This window comes from Eleutherodactylus coqui, chromosome 5, assembly GCF_035609145.1.
Source record: "Eleutherodactylus coqui strain aEleCoq1 chromosome 5, aEleCoq1.hap1, whole genome shotgun sequence".
NCBI lineage: Eukaryota > Metazoa > Chordata > Amphibia > Anura > Eleutherodactylidae > Eleutherodactylus > Eleutherodactylus coqui.
In genome coordinates this window covers 43148875-43171587 of record NC_089841.1, presented here as the reverse complement: position 1 = coordinate 43171587, position 22713 = coordinate 43148875, and the positions used below count along the sequence as shown (strand labels likewise).

Sequence of the window (22713 nt, the reverse complement as noted above, 5' to 3'; positions counted from 1 at the left end):
ACATCCTACAGATCTGAGCCCACACCATCTACTGCTGAAGACTGTTGCTAATGACAGTTGGCCTCCCGCAGCCACAGAGGGGATGGGTGAGACAACAGATTCCCGCTGTTAACCCTTTCCAGTCCAATGTCGGGCCTGCCCCGACATCATAATTTCCCTCCAATGTCGGGGCAGGCCCGACACTGCAGTGCAGGAGTGGATCTGCACCCGATCGTCAGGCACATCGGGTGCAGATGCACTCCTGCACTGGTCCTCATCGAAGACCCCCGAGGAGAAGGCAGAAAGGGATTTTAATCCTTTCTGCCTTCTCCTTTACACATTACTTAGCGCTATGTAATGCATAGATTCTGGCCGGCGATCATGTGACCGCCGGTGTTACCTGACCCCAGCAGTCACATGATCGCCGAACCGGGAGGCAGAAGGAGAGTACTGAAGACGCCGGACAGGTAAGCAGGTCCCTCCCTGCACCCTCCTGAACTCTGTCAGCTCAGGAGGGTGCAGGGAAAGTGTATTTTTTCTCACCCATTCTCCCCAGAACCAATTTATTTGGAGCTGGCGAGAATGGGTGAGAAAAAATAAGTGGATTGGAAAGGGTTAATGCTTTGCATGCAACAATTGCTCTTATTTCATTAGGTTTTTGTATGTAATCAGATATACTTCAGTCTAAGCCGACCTGAGTATAAGCCAAGGTACCAACTTTTACCCCAAAAACCTGGGGTCAATTATTGACTTGAGTATAAGGCAAGGGGTAATATTAGGTACCTCGGCTAACACTGGGATCGGCTATACTCGAGTATGCATTGTGGCTGCTGCTACAGGCCAAGTGGGCAGTATTGTCCGGGTCTCCTGGACTCATGGTTAGTGTAGGGACTAGCGGTATAACCAGGAGCTTAGAAGTTCGCCCGCTAGCTTCACGTTTTGTCTACAATGTCAAGTAATACCTGTTCTTTATCATCAGCCTATCTGTTAGTAGTGGTTGCATTTTTGGCTTCTGTATGCAGTGTTTTCTATCTCTGTGTATTCTGTTCCGTCTCTGTTATATGCCATGCGTGTGTCCTGTTCTGTGGCTCCTAGGATCAGCTATGGCCCAGTTCCGAAGACCGCTGGGCCGCCCTCTTATTTGGGGATGTATATGCTTAGGTTGGGCCACTGTCGACACCCCCCCCCCCCCCTCTTTAGCACAGGGTTAGTTGCATGGATTCCATGTGAATTTCCTGTGTGCATGTATACTACTAGACTACTAGTCCTTTGGTCACGATGGTGTTGGCAGTCTGCTAAATCTGCCCACACGATCATAACAGTCTGTTCAGAAAGCCACATAGTACGGATTACATTTTGGGTCCCATTTGTGCATACTAACATAACATTAGGGCCACAATGGGTACATTTCTGAAAACAATACAAACAGGGGTATCCATTTTGGGGTGTCAGTGCACATGAAAATGATTTTGGGGGAAAAAAATTTAGAATAGCACATTAGCCGAAATAAAGCCTTATTATAATTTTTTTTTATCATAATTCCATTAATTCCTGAAAATGTGTGATCTAAATACTCCTCACACCACTCAGTGAACACATTAAGGGGTGTACTTTGTAAAATAGGGCCATTTTAGGGGGTATGTATTCTGACACCCACGAGCCTTTGCAATCTTGGCTCGGTGGAGGAAAAAGGATTTAGCAAAATGAGGAAAAATGAGGTTCAACTTGAATGTCTCCAAAATGGTTCCAAACAAAGGATGTTTTTGCAAATGTGCGTCCAGAATAAAGTGAACAGATGGAAATATATGTTGGCAAAGATTTGTAGAGTATGCTTGCACATATTTGAGATATAACATTTGCAAATGTTAAAAAATTACAATGTCTTCAAAACTGTCAATATTCTTAATTTTAATTAATATACACAACTTCTAACTGCCCATTGTTACCACTTAAACGAAGTACAACAAGGCACAGAAAAAACAATGTAAGAATCACTTCGATTTGCAAACATGCCCATCTCGAAAGCGTCCTACTGAGCCAACATCTAGGACCGCCAGTCTCTGCTGCTTCAACAACGATTGTGAGCAAACGCAGTGTGGTAATCTTGAAATTACTTATCAGCTCACCTGTAAAGAAGAAGGAAAAAAGTTTGCAAGAAAATAAATAAAAGCTTAGTCTATCCAAAAATACCAAAAAAAAAAAAAAAGGTGAGTCACCGGCAAAAAGCAGTCCATAAAACGAAGGGTTTCAAGATTGCTGAACGTCGAGGGTCTCTTCACTGTCCGCCAGCCTTCCCATTCTCAAGGACGTCAGATCTGCAGGAAATAACGAAAAATCAGCAGGTTAACAGTCACATCACACCAGTATTACTGATCCCTAGATCCGCTCCACCCACTTACATTGACCACTACTCCCCCAACCTGGTCAGAAGAATCATATATTATATATACACGTACACATGAAAACCTGCAAATATGCGCAAAATAAGCACGTATGAGCAGATGCACGCAATGAAAATTTTAGCAGATGCAGCAGCTTACCTCGAGTTATGTCAGCTTGTGTGCAAGCGAAGCGAAATTCTTCTCAAAACGCGTCCAAACGTCAGGATCCTCTCCACACGTAAGTTTGCAAAAAAAAAGCGCACAAATCTCGGGTGGCCGCGTCTCCACACGTAGCGCACAAATCTGCAAAAAAGACAGGTTGCGTCAGGTGGCGTCGCGCAAATTTCAGGTGACGTACTCACCAGACGTAGCGCACAGCGAATTAATCTCAGGTAGGTACTCACCACACAGCGCATTAATGTCAGGTAGGTACTCACCACACAGCGCATTAATCTCAGGTAGGTACTCAGCACACAGCGCATTAATCTCAGGTAGGTACTCAGCACACAGCGCATTAATCTCAGGTAGGTACTCAGCACACAGCGCATTAATCTCAGGTAGGTACTCAGCACACAGCGCATTAATCTCAGGTAGGTACTCACCACACGTAGCGCACAGCGCATTAATCTCAGGTAGGTACTCACCACACGTAGCGCACAGCGCATAAATCTCAGGTAGGTACTCACCACACAGCGCATTAATCTCAGGTAGGTACTCAGCACACAGCGCATTAATCTCAGGTAGGTATTCACCACACAGCGCATTAATCTCAGGTAGGTACTCAGCACACAGCGCATTAATCTCAGGTAGGTACTCAGCACACGTAGCGCACAGCGCATTAATCTCAGGTAGGTACTCACCACACAGCGCACTAATCTCAGGTAGGTACTCACCACACAGCGCATAAATCTCAGGTAGGTACTCATCACACGTAGCGCACAGCGCATTAATCTCAGGTAGGTACTCACCACACACAGCGCATTAATCTCAGGTAGGTACTCACCACACAGCGCATTAATCTCAGGTAGGTACTCACCACACAGCGCATTAATCTCAGGTAGGTACTCATCACACGTAGCGCACAGCGCATTAATCTCAGGTAGGTACTCACCACACAGCGCATTAATCTCAGGTAGGTACTCACCACACAGCGCATTAATCTCAGGTAGGTACTCACCACACACAGCGCATTAATCTCAGGTAGGTACTCACCACACAGCGCATTAATCTCAGGTAGGTACTCACCACACGTAGCGCAGAAATCTCAGGTAGGTACTCACCACACAGCGCATTAATCTCAGGTAGGTACTCACCACACAGCAGCACACAGCACATTAATCTCAGGTAGGTACTCACCACACATAGCACACAGCGCATTAATCTCAGGTAGGTACTCACCACACAGCGCAGAAATCTTCCTCTCCCACGTTGTAAGTATAAAAGGCTCCAACCATCAGCTTCCTCTGTAGGCTCGGAATTCGCGGGCAAATTCAAGTACCGGTGACGTCACCGGTCACGTGAGGCGCGGGCACAGCTCTCATCGTGCACGGCAGCTGAACTGTACTGCTCGTGCACAATGGGAGGTCACGTGGTGCCGATTCCAGCCACCTCATTGGCTGGAATCGGCAGCAGGAATAACCGCAGTGTAAACTACTAATATGCGAGGCGGACAGCAGCCATGTGCCTACAGGACCTGTGATGATGTCACCGTCATGTGATTAGTCACCTGTATGGGAGGAGTCCCGAGGGTGATCAGTGTTTGCAGGACTCTGCTGTGCTGGTTGTGATCCCTGTTGTATGGGATGAAAAATGTATGTAGCACAGCTGTATGTGATGTACATGTACCAGATCTGTGTGTGTGACATGCATGTAGCAGAGCTGTGTCTGTAACATGCATGTAGCAGAGCTGTGTGTGTGTAACATGCATGTAGCAGAACTGTGTGTGTTTGACGTGCATGTAGCAGAGCTGTGTGTGTTATGTGCATGTAGTAGAGCTGTGTGTGTGTGACGTGCATGTAGCCGAGCTGTGTGTGTTATGTGCATGTAGTAGAGCTGTGTGTGTGATGTGCATGTAGCAGAGCTGTGTGTGACGTGCATGTGGCAGAGTTGTGTGTGTTACGTGTATGTAGCAGAGCTGTGTATGAGTGACATGCATGTAGCAGAGTTGTGTGCGTGACCTGCATGTAGCAAAGCTGTGTGGCGCATTGCACCACCAGAAACACTGGTGCTATAATTTCCTGATAATTACTAGTCCTTATCTATAAAAGGCAGTCAGTATTGGTGACAACTCACATCTTAAAAAGTATGTGCCCCTTCAAAAAGTATGTGTGCTGCCCTGAAAAGTATGTGCAGCCCTAAAAAGAATGTGCGATCCAACAGATATGTACGCCCTCATCTCCAAAAGTATATGTGCCCTGACCTGAAAAGTGTACATGATCCCCAACAAAAGTACATGTGCCTCCGCAAAAAGAATGAGTCCCCACAAATTGTGTACGCCCCCTGAAAAGTATGTGCATCCCCCCCGAAAAGTACATACACCCCTTTGAAAAGTAAGTGCCCCCAAAAACGTATGTACATTCCTGAGAAAAGCATCTATGCCCCCTCTATGAAAAGTATTTCCCTCCCAAAAAACTATGTGCACCCCTTTTTCCAAAATTAAAAAGTATATGTGCAGCATTAAAAAAAAATTATGTGCACCCCCACAAAAAATATGTGCACCCGTTTGAAAATCATATCCCACCTAAAAAAAATGTATGTTCCTGACAAAGAATGTGTGCCCCCACCCTCAAAAAGTTACAACCGGTTACATGGTTACAACCGGACAGCCAACCATGTGACAGCCACCCTATAATACTACCTTTACCATGCAGGAAAATGGGGAGATGCCTGGCTGGTATTTTAGGGGGTTTTCCAAATGAAAAGGGTCCTTTTCTAACACTAGTGGGTAGGTGAAAAGCTAAAGTGATTTTGTTCCTTTCGGTCCAAGTGGGCAAGTCCAACCCCAATGTGAATATTATCACATATCCTAGCAATACGCCATAATGTAAGAAGATGGGAGACCCCCTTAAGACACAAAAAGCCATAAAACGCAACGCTGCACTGATGTTCGGCTTTGATGTTGTAATTTGGACCCTGCACTGAATACAGAAGAGGTTTGGAGAACGTCAGCTCTGTAGCAGGAAATGCAAATCTTTATAACGCCTTATTAGCCGCTATAAATTACAGGTGAGATAACAGGAAGCGATAAGTCTCCAAAAAGAACGGATATTACATGGCGCTAATCACGCTGATATATCTGCTGTTTATTGGTCTGCGATCTGCTCCGTGACTTGTAATATTATTTAAGTGCTACTCATGTCTTATTATCCCATATATAATCCTCTCCCGCAGCCACTTACAGAAGCCCCAGGGAAGACATATTAATACCTTAAGTGGTGATCATCATTCTGAAGAAACATCTCACAAGGCATTAATTATCAACAAAGGAGATTATAATATCCAGAGAAGACTGTGAGAACGAGGATCATCTCCGCAGAGACACATTTATAGGTTCTGCATATTAACATAATCCATCGCCAAAAATATATCACCTAATAGTATCTGCAGGGAATAGCCAATGAGCATACAGACACTGAACAGGCCCTTTACTAGAGACCCCCATCTAGTGGCGCTTCTTAAAGTTTAGATGAAGGTGCTGACATGCTCTGACCAGCTGACAGGAAGAGGTCATTGAGTCATGCTGCTTGTGCCTGCAGTATCCGAGGAGCGAGCCCACAGCTGAGGAGGCAGCGGAGTAGATTGAGGCCTTGTCATGGGGCTTTACCATCTCCTCCCATGGGGGTAGCTCGGGACCTGTGCAAGTTACTGCTGGGGAAGTTTCACGGGGTAACCCAAGTAATGGTTTACCTTAACGTCCTTTTGTCACTCGTGACGCCATTGTTCCTTCCTCTACAGTGAATCCAGATGATTAAATAAAGAGTCCACACCCAGGGATAACTTATCAGAGCAGAACCCGGAACAGTCAGTTAAGCTTGTTTCCTTGCAGAACTAGTTACAGTTTAACTTTACACACGCCAGCAGAACACAAAAGTGGTGTGATGGAGTATTCACAGGATAACAGACAACTCCACAGTCCAAGTTATCTGCGGGGTTCTGTTCCAGGCCACTCTATTTCTTTCTCTCTCCAGCTCTCAACCACTCAACACTCACGGGCACTCAGCCCTGCATGGCGGGCACTTAGCGCTGCATGGCGGTTCTTCTCACACTCTAGGTCAACAGCAGGAAGGCCTGGGTGAATAGGGCCCAGGGCACACATCAGGCAATCGCTCAGCCTCTTTCATCTCCATGCACAGACCACTCAGTGTCTGTGGGGTTCCATCAGCAGAACTTCTCTTTTTTTTGCACTCAGAAGTACTTGCTAGACTAGACTAACTTGCATTTCACCTTACAAATACATAACATGGTCACATGACACATAACAAGATACATTTTCAAGACATAACCCAGACATTAACCATTTCATTGCTGCAGAGGTGCAATACACATCAAATTCACACACATAGAAGACACTGATAACACAAATGCTAAAGACAAACACATTCATACTTATGGAGGGACCCCGTTAACTCAGGGCCACTGCACGCCAAATTCTGATCTCCCATCAGCATGGTGCAACAGAAATCTGGATTCATCTGGCCAGGTGATGTTTTTACATCACTCAGTGATACATTTTTTTTACTGTTTTGCCCCCTGGAGTCTCGTCTTTCTGTTTCTCTTCGACACAATGGTTCTAGAACTGCTTGTCTGCTGTTATTGCCCATCCGTGCTAAGGAACGTCAGGTTGTGCATTTGGACGCATTACTTGCAGCACAAGTATTATATTCAGCTGCTCCTGACTGTGCAGCACCTGTTCATTAGAACAATTCTTGACATCCTCCTTTGACCCCTTTTAATGATGCGTTTTTTTGTCCATAGGATCCATTTTTGCTGGATGGCTTTCCTTGATTACATCATTCTTGCTATAATCTCCATGCCATTACATGAGAAAACATTGATTAGCAGTGAAATCCTGGCCCCCGGCTAGTCTAGCATCGATGACCCGCCCTCGTTGGAAGTCCTTCAGATCACTGGATCTTACCATCTAATTTGGATTCACACTGAAACTGATCCACGGGAAACTTGCCACATGATTTTATGCGGCACTCTGGGGTCACGGGGATAATTTCCATACATGGACGATCCAATTGTGAAAGGGGCGGGAGCTCTAAAAAAGGGTCCGGGCTCTAATATAGGGGCTAGTCTAAGTGTGTGTATATATATATATATGTAGAGGCCCGAAGTCTATATTTCCCAGTGGCCAGAAAGTGGCAGGGGAACTGTATACAGAGTCTTTTATTTGTGTTTATAGTGTTACTATCTGCCTTATCTAGCCTTCCAGAAGTACAACAGAGCTGCCAGTAATTCCCTGCCCTTTAGTGTTAATGAGATAACTCTTCTCACTCTGTTCCAGTCTATACAGCAAAGCTGACAAGTGACCTACATAAAACAGCAAATGTCAGATTATTGTGTGCCAGTGATAAACTTTGCTTTAAGACAGTTCAAAAGTACTAAGATACCTTCCTCGGTGACCTAACAGCGTTACACAGGGCTTTCCTGGCTCTTAAGGCCTATTTAGACACAACGTTTATCACTCAAAGTTCGCTCAAAAGCCGTCTTTTGAGCGATAATCGGTGTGTCTAACTGCAATGACATTGTGCAGTTTTCGTTAACCAGTCCCTGATCCTTGTCTTTCAGCATGTTGTTGGGCCACCTCTAGCTTGAATACAAAATGTGATACAGACGGGCATGGAGGCTCTAGTACGCTGCTGTACCACCTCTAGCTTGGATACAAGATGTGATACGGGTGGGCATGGAGGCTCTAGTACCCTGTTGTATCGCTTCTAGTTGTGATACAAGATGTTATATGGGCAGGCATGGAGGCTCTAGCACCCTGTTGTACTGTCTCTAGCTTGGATACAAGATGTGATACGGGCAGGCATGGAGGCTCTAGTACCCTGTTGTACCGTCTCTAGCTTGGATACAAGATGTGATACAGGCAGGCATGGAGGCTTTAGTACCCTGTTATAGCACCTCCAGCTTGGATACAAGATGTAATATGTACGGTCATGGAGGCTCTAGTACCCTATTGTATTGCCTCTAGCTTGGATACAAGATGTGATACAAGCCGGCATGGAGGCTCTAGTACCCTGTTGAGTTACCTCTAGCTTGGATACAAGATGTGATACAGGCAGGCATGGAGGCTTTAGTACCCTGTTATAGCACCTCCAGCTTGGATACAAGATGTAATATGTACGGTCATGGAGGCTCTAGTACCCTATTGTATTGCCTCTAGCTTGGATACAAGATGTGATACAGGCAGGCATGGAGGCTTTAGTACCCTGTTATAGCACCTCCAGCTTGGATACAAGATGTAATATGTACGGTCATGGAGGCTCTAGTACCCTATTGTATTGCCTCTAGCTTGGATACAAGATGTGATACAAGCCGGCATGGAGGCTCTAGTACCCTGTTGAGTTACCTCTAGCTTGGATACAAGAGGTGATACAGGCTGGCATGGAGGCTCTAGTAACTTGTTATACCACCTCCAGCTTGGATACAAGACGTGATATGTATGAGCATGGAAGTTCTAGTACCCTGTTGGGCCACCTCTAGCTTGGATACAACAAGTGATATAGTTGGGCATGTAGGCTCTAGTACCTTATTGGGCCGCCTCTAGCTTTTATAGAAGAAACAGAGGATTCAAAAAGATCTAGACAAGCTTGAACAGTAAGAGGCGAATAACAGAATGGTATTTAACAAGGACAAATTCAAGGTCCTACATCTGGTAAAGAGAAATGAAAAAAGCACTTACAGAATGAGAGGAATTGGGCTAAGCAGCAGCACATGTGAAAAAGACTTGAGTATACTAATAAATCACAGACTGAACATGAGTCAACAGTGTGATGCAAAAAAGTGTGATCCAAAAAGTCAAACACAATTCTGGGATGTATTAAGAGAAGCATAGAATCTAGATAACGTGAGGTAATTAGCCCCCTCTACTCTTCCTTAGTCAGACCTCATCTGGAATACTGTGTCCAGTTCTGGGCACCGCAACCTCTCTTTAGCTTGAAGTCAGGGATCACTGAAGAGAGGTTGGGTGATGCACAAAAACAATGACCCAATGCAAACAAGATTTGTGTTTTGGAATGGCCAAGTAATAGTCTTGATTCTAGGGAGATACTGTGAAGGACCTGAAAGGGGCTGTGCATATAAGGCATCCCAGAAATAGTGATGAAACACATTTGCAGGGAGGAATGGTCTAATATTCCTCCTTCATGTTGTGCACATCTTATTTGCAGCTCCAGGAAATGTTTGATAAAGGTGATTGCTGCTAAAGGGGGATCTACTGGCTATTAACATCAAGGGTTCACTTAATTTTTCTCCCTGCACTGCGAATGTTACTCAATGTGCTTCATAAAAGACATGAACAGTACAACCGCTTGTGTTATTAGTTACATTGAGTTTGTTTATAATTGTGACTTAGATAAAAATCAGACCACATTAGTCATCAGTGCAGAAATTCATGGAATTCCATAGGGTTCACTTACTTTTTCTTGCAACTGTACCATTTATAGAGCCTCGTGTGGCGCAGAGTGTAAGCTCTCGTTGCAAGTTCAATCCCCGAATGGTTCAGGTAGCTGGTTCAAGGTCGACTTGGCCTTCCATCCTTCCGAGGTCAGTAAAATGAGTACCGAGCTTGGTGGGGGGAAATGAATAAAAAATTACCTGAAAGTGCTGCGTAATAAGTTGGCTATGCAAATAACAAGATTTATAGAATATGGCGGAGGGTGCATCATGGTTTGGGGCTATGGTGCAGGGAACATCATGGTTTGAGGCTATGGTGGAGGGGACATCATGGTTTGAGGCTATGGTGGAGGGAACATCATGGTTTGGGGCTATATTGGAGGGGACATCATGGTTTGGGGCTATGGTGGAGGGGACATCATGGTTTGGGGCTATGGTGGAGGGAACATCATGGTTTAGGGCTATATTGGAGGGGACATCATGGTTTGGGGCTATGTTGGAGGGGACATCATGGTTTGGGGCTATGTTGGAGGGGACATCATGGTTTGGGGCTATGTTGGAGGGGACATCATGGTTTGGGGCTATGTTGGAGGGGACATCATGGTTTGGGGCTATGTTGGAGGGGACATCATGGTTTGGGGCTATGTTGGAGGGGACATCATGGTTTGGGGCTATGTTGGAGGGGACATCATGGTTTGGGGCTATGTTGGGGTGGACATCAGGTTTTGCGACTATTGTACCATTTATAATACTGGTGTCTTCTTGTGTGCTAGATAAATCTTTGGGCTCCTTTAAGCAGCATGGCCGCACTCCTTATAGCTAGAGCCCTGTATACTGCAGTGCATATATACTACCACACAATGCTATAACATACACACACGGTGAGCTCAGCATGTTTGAATATAACTTCTTAGTCGTACGTGACATTTTTTACTGTTTTATTTTTATAAGACAAGAAATAAGAGCAGTAAAATCCATTTTGACAGATCAGGGAAGATAATAGAATATTGCAGCTGGGAGGAAAAGTACCTGTGAGACTGGCGGGCGGCTCACACCCGGCACTTGTTGATGGAGGGGAAGATGGTTTGCAGATTAATTGTCATTTTTGCATTCTCTCCTCAGGCTTGTTTTTCTTGGCAGAAGATCCAGTGCTGCTCCATTTGGGTTGTGCGCTAATAAAAAGGAGCCGTTTAAGCTTGCTTATCCTCTTACAAGACTTCACACGTCCTCCTTGGTCTGACGCTAGAAAGCTGGCAGATCTGAGAGTTGTTCTTAGAAACAAACAGTCCCGTTCCTCGCAGTATCCTGTTTGTACTTGTAGAGGATGTTCTCCAGAAGCTAAACGTGAGGATGGAGCACAAGAAGGAGGCATGTTGGAATGGTAGCATGTGTGGAAGAAGGTCATTTACCCGCAAGGCCAGTTTTGTTCTTATGTCACGTGCAGAGGCGTAACTTGAAGCTTCTGGGCCCCGATGCAAGATCTGTAATGGGGCCCCCAACTATAATGCTTTAGTCATAGTACTGGGCTCCCTGTATGGAAAAGAGAAGCCTTATGGGCCCCCTAAGGCTCTTGGGCCCGGGTGCAACCGCATCCCCTGCATCCCTTATAGTTACGCCCCTGGTCACGTGTCCGCAGAACATGACTCGGTTTATACTGTACATGTGATCGTAAAAAAGAAAGTATCATCAGAAGTGTTAAGTGAAGTTTTGAAAATTTTGATTTGGTCGGTTCCTCTAAATTTCAGCAAAAAGTTTGACAGTTTCTAAGATCCAGAAAAGTAGAACAGTCTAAAGCCTGGTTTAGACACAGCGATTATCACTCAAAAGATGTCTCTTGAATGACTTTTGAGCGATAATCATTGTATGCCTTTACAGCTCAAACGTTGAGCGATTACTTTGCGCTCCGAGCTTGGTATGCAGAAGACAAGTGGGAACGCTTGTCTTCTGCATCTAGCTGTTCTCTGCTCAGAGAGCCGGGTTTTATACAGCCGAGCGCTCCAAGGGGGGGATGCAGAAGACAAGCGGGCCACTTGTCTTCTGCATCCAGCTGTTCCCTGCTCATTTACCCTATGACAGCCGCTGTGGCTGGTCTTCATTAATTCTGTGCTCCATCCTGAAAAAACAACCGTTCTACCTGGTTGTAGAAACGCGTTGATGGAGATGGGGGGATTGAATTTATGGGTCTAATCTCTCCTAATAGTTTTTTCCTGGCTAATGGGTTTATTCTATCAGAACCTTTGTATGCCAGATAGGGACAGAGAAAAATAATAAAATGTACTGGGCTGTATACTAGAAGTGAGCTCAGAAAACAATGGGCAACTAAAACCATAAGCCCCTCCGCTCAATCTGAAACTCACCTGGATATATGGAATTTATGGGTGATTGATGATTGAACTAAGTACGCATAAAGCACAGCAATAAACAACTATAGTAAGAAGGGGGAATTGATAAATCCACCTAACACTGACACATGGAGTGGATGGATGGGAGGCCATTTGTCTCGTTTCTATGATTGAATATATGACAGGACAAGGTGACACGAGTAATAAAGTGGTTCACCTGATGACGATATTAACATTGGGTTCATAATAGTGTGGTTATATTGATATACCCTAATGGTTATACCAAAGTGGTGGCCAACAAAACTCTGAATGTTCAGTGAATTATAATGCAAGCTTAGTGCAATAATTGGTGACCCAGATTGATGGTGCTGATATAGTGTAGCACTATATGTACTGTAAACTAACTGGGCAACCACTTCCTGCTGTGCAGCGTCTGGGTGACGAACAATCTAGTTGCTGTTAGGACTGAGTAATAGACATTATAGATAGACAATTAGTAGTTGAGTGACGACGCCATTGTTTTAATGAATACAATAAAAGTTACATTTTATATCTTCTGGTCCTTTCGGTGACTAACTTCCCTGCTCAAAGAGCCCAGCTGGTATACAGCTGTGCACTCCATGCAGAGTATGAAGAACACAACTGGACCGCTGTGTTCTTTATACCCCGCCACTTTAGAAGTACTTTAGTTTTAGACAACAGAAAACAGGAAAAAATATTTCATAGGGCTCGTTCATATCAGGGTTAGGGCATTCCATTTTCCTGCTCCGTTTGGGAAGCAGGAAAATAGTGCCCCCTAGTCGAATTGTGCCAAACAGCCTCCCATTGACTATAATGGGGTCTGTTCAATTTCTGTCAGGCATTGTGCCAGAATTTACAGGACAAACTAGTGCTGCTAACTGATGTGAAAGAACCCAAACGAATTTAAGCATCTCTGGGGCTCTAACAACGAGGAGGGGCTGCCGGCAATAACTTTGGTGTTCTAGTATAGAAAAGGGGTTAACAGTGAACAATCAGCTCAGTCAGTTTGTCCATTCAAACAATGGCGTAAGCACATAAGTTACCACTAGACCACAGATGACGATATTTGCGTTTGTTTTAGCGTGCATAACATATACGTGTGCAATACACAGAGAGTAGAACCCATTGATTTCAATAGGTTTGTTCTCAGAAACGATTTTTTATTCTTGCACCCATTTCCGGCTCGCGCAAAAAAAATAGGAGCTGCTCTATTTTCCTGCTTTTCTGCGCAGCAAGGGCCCCATGGAAGTCTTTGGGAGGTGTGCAAATACGCACTCAATATGCATGCAAATGTTCAATACAATGCACAATTCCGTGGGAGAAAGAACACATCTGGACTTCATTAGGCTAAATAGCCTTTTAAATCATGGAAGAGGTGTGTTGCGCACGCATGTGAACTGGCCCTACGTGTGCAAAAAAATATAGTACTATTCGCCAATCAAAACTCATCAAACCTTGTTCATGGCGCAGATATGTTGCGCTGAAGCTGGCATGTATAACACTGATTTTATTACCACTAGATCCCCACATACAAGTGTAGTGATACATGATCCCTCTAACTGGTTTTGGCATCTATGGTTCTGCTGCTATTGTTTGTGCATATAGAGCAGCACCTGCACACAGAGTTTCCCTTATGATCAATCATCGCACTGCCGGATCATGAAGGCAGTGGTCAGGGGTCTCTGGATATACCAGACCCTCCTGCCTCTGGATGTTAAAGTGCTTTTCAGCAAGATATTTTCCTGCTGAAAACAGCGTCTTACAGTCAGAAAAATACAGCATGTTTTCCTCCCATCATCACATATTTCTTAGAACAGTCGGGGGGCTTTAAGTACATTTAATACATTGTGTTTTATGAGGGTATTTCTCTGCAGTGACTGCTATTATTGCAATACCTCTAATTGGTATATTTAGGTGTCAGTGATAATTGCCGGTACAGGTTTTGCCATACACTGGTAAAACCTGTAAATATGAGAGAGCTCCTGGTTGAACAGGAATCAGAAGAGTGAGATAATAATCTGACAAGTACAACTTGTCTCATCCTCATTGCCTGAAGGGCTGAAATACAGGTATCATCTGCCAGACACCTTAAACATTCAAATTTTCTGCAGGGGAGGAGAAAGATCATTTTCCCCAATGAGGAAGCTACCTGTAATATGTCTGATCGGAGTCCTTCTTGTTTGACAGCCTCAATTCTGAGGATGCACGAATACCAGCCATAAACCTGTCTGAATGTTATGTTAAAGGTGACCTGGAAAGCAGCCATTATGGTACATTTACAGCTTTCAATAGTCCCAGGGACCTTTATGGGACTGTTTTTCTGTTTGATTGTTAGACATAATGTATCACGCCTATAAAACTATGTATAGCTCAGCGTCAGTCTGGTTGTTTGAGTGTCAATAAAAAAAGGTTGTGGTTGTGTCAGGTTGCGCTGCTGGAATCTGTTGTACTACAGGGTTCCAGGAGCACACCTTCACAGGTGAAGCATAATTGAGCTGGCTGGGTGTGGAGTTCCTCCTGCCGGCCAATCCCCACGGGTTTGCTGCATATATATTCACAAGCCCCACTGCAAGAAGAAGCTGGTATCCCTTCACGCTAGGGTTTGTAGTCTTGCATGCCTGTATATGTGTTAGGTGTATGCATGGGCGTAACTATAGAGGATGCAGGGGATGCGGTTGCACCTGAGCCCAGGAGCCTTAGGGGGCCCATAAGGTCTCTTTTCTCCATATATGAAGCCCAGTACTATTAATAAAGCATTATAGTTGGGGGCCCTTTTACAGATTTTGCCATGGGGCCCAGAAGCTTTAAGTTACGCCTCTGGGTGTATGAACAGTGTCTTGTCCAGTGTCTGTGCAGGTGGCCAGATATCAGGTGTGAACAGTCCTGTTCTGTGGTTGTTCTCTCTTGCATGCTAGCCCTAGTGTGTTGGAGTGTGAACTGTGTCCTGTGCTGCTGGATCATGTATCATCTCTAGGTTAGTGTGGCCCTTAGTTCCATCGCAGGGCCGCCTTTTGTCGAGGTGATTGCTCTTCTTGCAGGCAGGGTTCTGTTTCATGTCATCTCGTTAGAGTATGAACCGTGTGACACAAGGACCCTTGAAGTTGGGCTTGCAGATTAAGTTCATTGGCCAATGCACGAACTAATTCCTCGTATTTATTACAGCAATTCCATCTGCTTATGTGTGTGGGGATGTTTGGTGAGTGGTTAGCCTTTTGTCCTATGTTATATCTGTCCGTGAGTCCAGTATGCAGTTCACTGTCCCTTAGGTGTTCCAGTTGCACATTCTGTGGGAACACCATACCATTTCTGCGTCCGTACTGCCGCGAGGTGTGCCCAGCAGACATAACATAATAAGCAGCCACACGTCTCCTCAGTGGGTTTTTGTTTTTCCTTGCGGGGTCATGGATCCCATTGAGGCATTATCCAACCAGCTTAGGTCTCTCGCTAGTAAGCGTTGTTGCTTAACTTCAGTAATCTCCGTTGGTATGGGTTTAGTTCAAGAACCTAATCTAGATCTGCCAGATCGTTTTTCTGGTAAAAGGCAGGAGTTTTTTGTATTTAAAGAATCCTGCAAATTGTACTTTAGACTGCGCCCTTTTTTCTCAGGTGATGAGACACAGAAAGTAGGGTTGGTAATCTCCAGATTTCAGGATGATCCCCAGTCCTGGGCGTTCTCATTACTTCCCACCTCTGAGGCTTTTTTGGCGGTGGATTCTTTTTTCTCGGCTTTGGGCCTGATCTACGATGACCCTGATAAGGTATCTCTGGCGGAGGGTAAGATTAGAGGCCTACATCAGGGAAAATCACTGATAGAAGATTTTTGCGCAGAGTTTTGCCGCTGGTCTAATGAGTTACAGTGGAATGAGCCCGCATTGGGGAGTCAATTTTGCTCTGCACTTTGCCACAAGATAAAGGATCTCAAGAGATCGATCAGAAGCTATAAGAGGGTGATGGATAACAGTCATTTTATAGAGGAGTTGTTGGAGTGTGGTGTTCCTCTGTGCTGGGTGTCTTGCTAGTATTTCCAAATAAGTTGCTGCAGTTTCCCTTTCAGTTGTATTTCTGTTGTCATTTGTATTGCTTGCTGTGTCGGTTCACCTCTCCAGTGGCTCCTCTAGGGACAATCCGGGCCCAGGAAGAAGACCGTGGGCCCACCTTCATCGCGGCGATGACTCCAGTTCTAGGCAGGGACCCTTCACTCCCCTGCTAGGTTAGGGCCAGGCTTCCTTCTCCCTGGAGGGGTGCTGCTCTTCAGCATAGTGTGGTGTGCTTCTATTTCCAGCATTGTGTACGTTACCCACAATGTGCTGAGTATAGTACTCTTGTATCACACGGGCTTTACAGTCTGCTTTACATACTCCTGCTGAGGTGCGCACTGTTCTACAGTGCATAGTATTATCAACTGCAGTAGTTGTGAACGTCACCCTGCATCAGTGCAGAGCGTGGTGCTCGTGTGCCGCACAGAAGTGACAGGTTGACTTGGTCAAGGATCTTCTTACTTGGCTTCCTTGTTGTTCATGGCACAACAATATCAAGCTCTGAGGCATATTGGTGTCCTCAATCTTCTATGCAGCCGTGTTGTACCTCTGTATTAGCCATGATCTTAAGCAGGATCCATCATGATGTGTTCGAAGCAAGAATTAGTGGGGAAGTACATGGATCTGAGTGACTGTCATGAGGGCCAAACTGTGATGTGTAGACGACTGGGTAAGAGCATCTCTCTAACGGACAGTTTTGTTGGGTGTTTCTGGTATATAGAAGTTAGTACCTACCAAAAATGTTCCAAGGAAGATCAACTAGTGATCGCAAAAAGGTCATGGATGCCCAAGACTCACTGATGTGCGGGGGGTGGAGGCCGTCTGTCTGATCCAAAGCCACAGAAGAGCGGCTGTAGGATATGTTGGTGATAAAGGTCCTGCTAGTGATGACAGAAAAGTGTCATATCACACAGGACAACACAGATCACTGTGTAGGGGTGCAGTGTAGCTATAGACTAGTCAGAATGCCCATGCTGACCCCTGTTCGCCACCAAAAGTACCTAAAATGGGCACGTGTGCCTCAGAACTGGACTGTGGAGTAATGGTAAAAGGTGCCTGGGCTGATAAATCACATTTTCCATCATGTGAATGGCCGGGTGTGTCACTTACCTGGGTAAGAGGTGGCACCAGGTTGCACTATGGGACGAAGACAAGCCAGCGGGGCAATGGGCAATATGTTGCTGGGTACTTGGGTCCTGGCACCATGTGGATGTGGCATGTCCTACTTACCTAACATGGTGCAGACAAATATCCCTTTCATGGCAGTGGAATTCCCTGATAGCAGTGCCCTCTATCAGCAGGATAATGTGCCCAGCCACACGGCAGAAACTGACTTCTCCAAATCCCCAGATTAAGAGAAACAAGTCCAATCCACAGAGGTTGCACCGAGCCACTTAAAGGACCCACTGCTGATACCACAGGACTCTTCACAGGTCCCGTAGAGTCCAGGACTCTTCACAGGTCCCGTAGAGTCCAGGACTCTTCCCAGGTCCCGTAGAGTCCAGGACTCTTCACAGGTCCCGTAGAGTCCAGGCCTCGACGGGTCAGAGAGGAGGAGCTACACAATTTTAGCCAGGTGGCTTTCATGTTCTAGCTGATCAGTGTATGAGCTACACATAAATAGCAGAAGTTAGGGGAAAGTTCCTTATGACAGTCCAGCATGTGACTCAAAGTGACTCAGACTTACACATTTACTAGGAATAGTAACGTGGAAGTAAATCTTACAAAATCTATCAAGGGCAAGAATAAGCATTTACAGATGGAAGAGTAACCTTCTGGGACCCAATGCAAATTCTATAACAGGGCCCCATATCCACTATATGCCACTTGTAATACTGCTGTCTTCTTATGTGACTAAGGATTTTGGGTCCGCTCAGGCTCCAGGTGTAACTGTTGCCTGTTCTGTGACCTATGCAGAGAATGGGAGGTCAGCTCTGACCATTACCTATAGACATTTAGGTAAAAGACATGCTTTGGGCATGCTCTGTGACTGGTGCAGGGAGATAGAGGAGGTGAGCTATGACATCGCCTATTGTGAATGGTGGATCCTGTCTTACCTATATAGCACCTCATGGCAACCACAGAATGGACAGGAAGGGCCACACTGACTTCTATGGGGGTATGTTGGAAACATATGCTCTGAGAACTGTGCAGTGAGGGGAGGAGGTGATAAGTGACCATCATCTGTAGACCTTTATGGGAGAGTATTCTAAACATACTCAATGACCTGTACTGGGATGAGGAGGAAGTGATCTGTGACCATCAACTATAGACTTCTATATGAGTGTTTTGGGCATAATCTGTGGCTGTGCAGGGAGGGTAAGAGGTGAGCTGTGATATCACATATTATGAATAGCGGAACCTGTGCTATCTATATAACACCTCATGGCAGCCTCATGGGCCACAGACACAATGCACATGAAGGAACCCACTAACTTCTATGGTAGAAAGTTGCTCTGAGACATATTATCAATTTTTGCAACACCTCTGCCGTATTCAGCAATTCCAGCAACCAGATTGTTTCTGATTCACAATTCCAGCAACCTGATTGGTTGTTTGGGTTGGCTGATTCAACCTGATTGGCTCTTAGGGTAGACGTATTGCAGAAATTGATAATATGCATGCAGGCAGTGTAGGACTTGATATGTGACCATCATCTATACACTTATGTGGGAGAGTATTCTGGGCATGCTTTGTGACCGTGCAGGAAGGGGAGGAGGTGAGTTGTGATATCACCTATTGTGAATGGGGTATCCTTTTAGGCTGGGTTCTCACAGGGCGGATTCTCGGCGGAAATCTCGCGGTTTGGCCGCAGCGGAAAACCGCGAGATTTCCACCGGGAGAACCGCTGCTTCAAAACGCTCGGTGGTTTTGAAGCGGCCCTGTCACTTGCTCTTCCGCTGCGGCCGGCGCTCCCATAGAGGAGAGCGCGGCCACAGCGGGAAAAAAAAATGGACATGCTGCGGTCGGCAAATCCGCACCGCAGCGGCGGCTTCTGCTGGCTTAGCCGCAGCGGATTTGCCGTCCCGTGTGGATGAGATTTCTGAGAAATCTCATCCACATGGCTGGCTAATCCCGGGATTAGCGGCCACATGCGGATTTGCCGCGGCGAGATTCCGCACGGAATTTCCGCGGCAAATCCGCCCCGTGTGAACCCAGCCTTATTGTGTTAACTCTCATTGTAAACCTGCCTGTGATGATGATGATGATGATGATGATGATGAAATGATGGTCTAGACGTTTTCTCCATAGAACAGGAAGTGTAAGTCTATTTAGGCTTAGTGGACAGTGTGAGAACTGCAGGATTTCAGGATTTTTCTAAATGTAGTTTATATCATAAATTAAAAAATCACCAAAAAGTATTTAATAAAATTGATTAAAAAAAATATGTATAACCTAAAAACTTGATTTATACAAGTGGTCATTTTCTGATGTCACCTTCCCTTCAATGTCACCTATTCTTCAATTTCAGATCCAGAAATGTGCAACCCTACATTTTTCTTGCTACCTGTGTTATTATTATGCAGTTCCTGTTGCAGACCACATTATACAGTCTTATTGCAGTCTGCTCCTGTGTCATAGTGACCGCAGAAACTGGTGAAATTCCCCAATTAGTGATCTATAAGATGATTCAGCTCACTTATCACTACATTATGTATAGGCATCTATAAAAACAGGAATGTCACTTACTACTAATTTCTTGCATAATGTAAAGTCAATTGGCTCCGAGTCTTGTTCAGCCGGATGCCTATAGTTGACACTTAAAGAAAGACATAGCTGCCATTGTTTAGAAAAGCTACCGATGATGTCATCAGATACACTTCTAATGAGCTATACAATATTCTCCAGGGTTAAATCTTCCTGTAGGATGCACACGGGTCATGATGTCACTCCTGATATATAAGTAGTATATTCTAAACTGTAGTGCAATCAAAGATCAAGTGGGATACAATGATCTCTTCTCCAGTGACATCATCTATGAAACTAGAAATAAAGCATCTTGGAATTAGCTATAGGGGGTGCAGAGGTAGCATTTACACCTGGACCTTGGAACCTGAGGGAGCCCAAAGGCCTCAGACCTCTCTGCTACATACAAAGACACCAGTATTACAAATGGCGCATGGCAGATGGACCCCTAGTACAGATTTTGCATTGGGGCTCAGGAACTTCATGTTATACATCTGCTTAAAGGGATTTCCAGTTGTAAACTACTGATGGCCTATCAGCAGGATAGGCCATCAATAATAGATCAGCAGGTGTCTGCTACCTGGTGCACACCCGTTAATCAGGTGTTTGCAGGGTCGAGGTGCTCATGCAATGAGCTGATTTCTGCAGATAGCAGACAGCTCCATTCCCACGCAGTGGTCTGGCTTGCTATTACAGACCAAGTTACCATTCATTTCAGTGGGAACTTTGTCTGCAATACCAAGCATCGCCACTGCAGAGGGAACGGAGCTGTCTGCTTCCTACAAAAATCAGCTCAGTGCACAAGTACACAGGCCCAGTGAGCAGCTGATTGGTGGGGAGTTCTTGGTAACATACCCCCTTCAATCTACTATTGATGACCTATCCTGCTGATAGGCCATCAGTACTTTAAAACTCGACTTACAGGGGCACTATGAATGCTGGGGCTGCTAACGGGGACACTATTATTACTGGAGGTGAACTGTGACATCATGTATTGTGTATTATCTAGGTATATGTGTCACCTCTCATTGTAATCCTGCCTGTGATGATAATGAGATAGTGGTCAAGAATATTTCTCTACAGAACAGGAAGTTTGAGACTATTCTCAGGCTTAGTGGTCAGTGTAAGAACTGCAGGATTTAGGATTTTTTAACTTTCCTACTTAGCCCCAGGTCTTTAGGGTTGTGCTGGTCATTATACTGCAGGTCTTTAGGGTTGTGCTGGTCATGTCACTGCCCGCATCATAGGTTGGGTGGTGCTTCTTCCCAGCCACATTAGAGAGGCCGTGCCACTTTGACAGTGCGTGGGGTTTAACTTTGACCATATGAGTGCCCATTGAGGTGGCTGATACCACTTGTCTCTTCAGTGGAGAAGTGAATGAACTTCAACACCATCTTCCAACCTACCATTGTCATGCATATCTCACTAATATCTATGGCTAGGAGCAGACTGGGAACCCTTGGCCCCACCAGTAGTGATGAGCAAACTTTTTAAACTCGGTCACCTAGGAGGGTATCTAAGTGCTTTAGAGCTGTTTTAAGGCAAAGATAATGAAGAACAAAAAAGAAAGAAGCAGAGGAGGTGATCTCTGATTAACATCTATAGACTTCTATGGGATAGCGTTGTGAGCATGCTCTGTCCCTGTGCAGGGAGGGGTAGGAGGTGAACTGTGACATCATGTATTGCATATTATTAAGTTATAGGCATCACCTCTCATTGTAATCCTGCCTGTGATGATAATGAGATACTGTAGTGGTCAAGAATCGTTCTCTACAGAACAGGAAGTTTGAGACTATTCTCAGGCTTAGTGGTCAGTGTAAGAACTGCAGGATTTAGGATTTTTTAAAATATAGATTGTGACATGAAAAAACATTCTTAAACTTATGTTCAACATAAAAACTTGATTTATACATGAGGTCGTTTTATGATGGAACCTTCCCTTTAAGAAAAGCTTCAGCGCTGGAGCCAGCATTGTCTATGTGTGAATGTTGGTCCAGCCGTCTCACGATGCTCGGAGGGATGCTCTTGTGTGGATTGTATAGTATGTCAACATCTCCTGAGCACATAGAGGAAATAGGATTCATTAAAAGTCCCAGTTGCTTTATCTGCCACTGCCAGCAGCCTTGGGACAGATAAGGAGCTCCTAGAACAGGGCACGGATACCAGGAATGATCCATTATGTGTTGTGAGTCGTCTATATTATTCCTTAAATATCTTGATCAAGAGATAAACGCTATAATAAATTCCTTGTAGCTGGTGAAGCATAACAAAAACACGACCTGCTTTACATAATTACACTGACATTGTGCTGATGCTTCTGATTTTCTTCCAGTCCATCTTGATTGTAGCTTCCTTGTTGTCTTTGTAAATAATCAGATACATGAAGGGTTAATCTGTTAGCCTGAGATCAGAATAGTGATACGCTCTTGGCTGTTGCTCCAGATTTCACAATCTCACACTAGATATCTCACCACTATTCAGTGTAAAGTCATTCCAAAGGGTATTTACCTACAGAATCGGAAACTACTAGAGATGTATACATGGTCATCATTGATCTGTGAAGGCTGTCATGTAGCATGACTTTCATAGACCTTCAATCTCTCTGCTATGATTGTATCCACTTGTCACCTGAGAGCAGGACCA

The 22713-nt window shown here is 45.0% G+C and overlaps 1 long non-coding RNA gene across 1 annotated transcript; it reads right to left on the bottom strand.

Annotated features, from left to right (window-relative positions):
- Nucleotides 1-1862: 1862 nt before the first annotated feature.
- On the bottom strand, nucleotides 1863-2526 carry LOC136626874 (uncharacterized). The gene is made up of 2 exons (XR_010792697.1): nucleotides 2196-2526; nucleotides 1863-2105 (listed from the first exon to the last, which is right to left on the bottom strand). It is a non-coding gene; the product is annotated as an uncharacterized lncRNA (long non-coding RNA).
- Between the last annotated feature and the right edge of the window lie 20187 nt (nucleotides 2527-22713).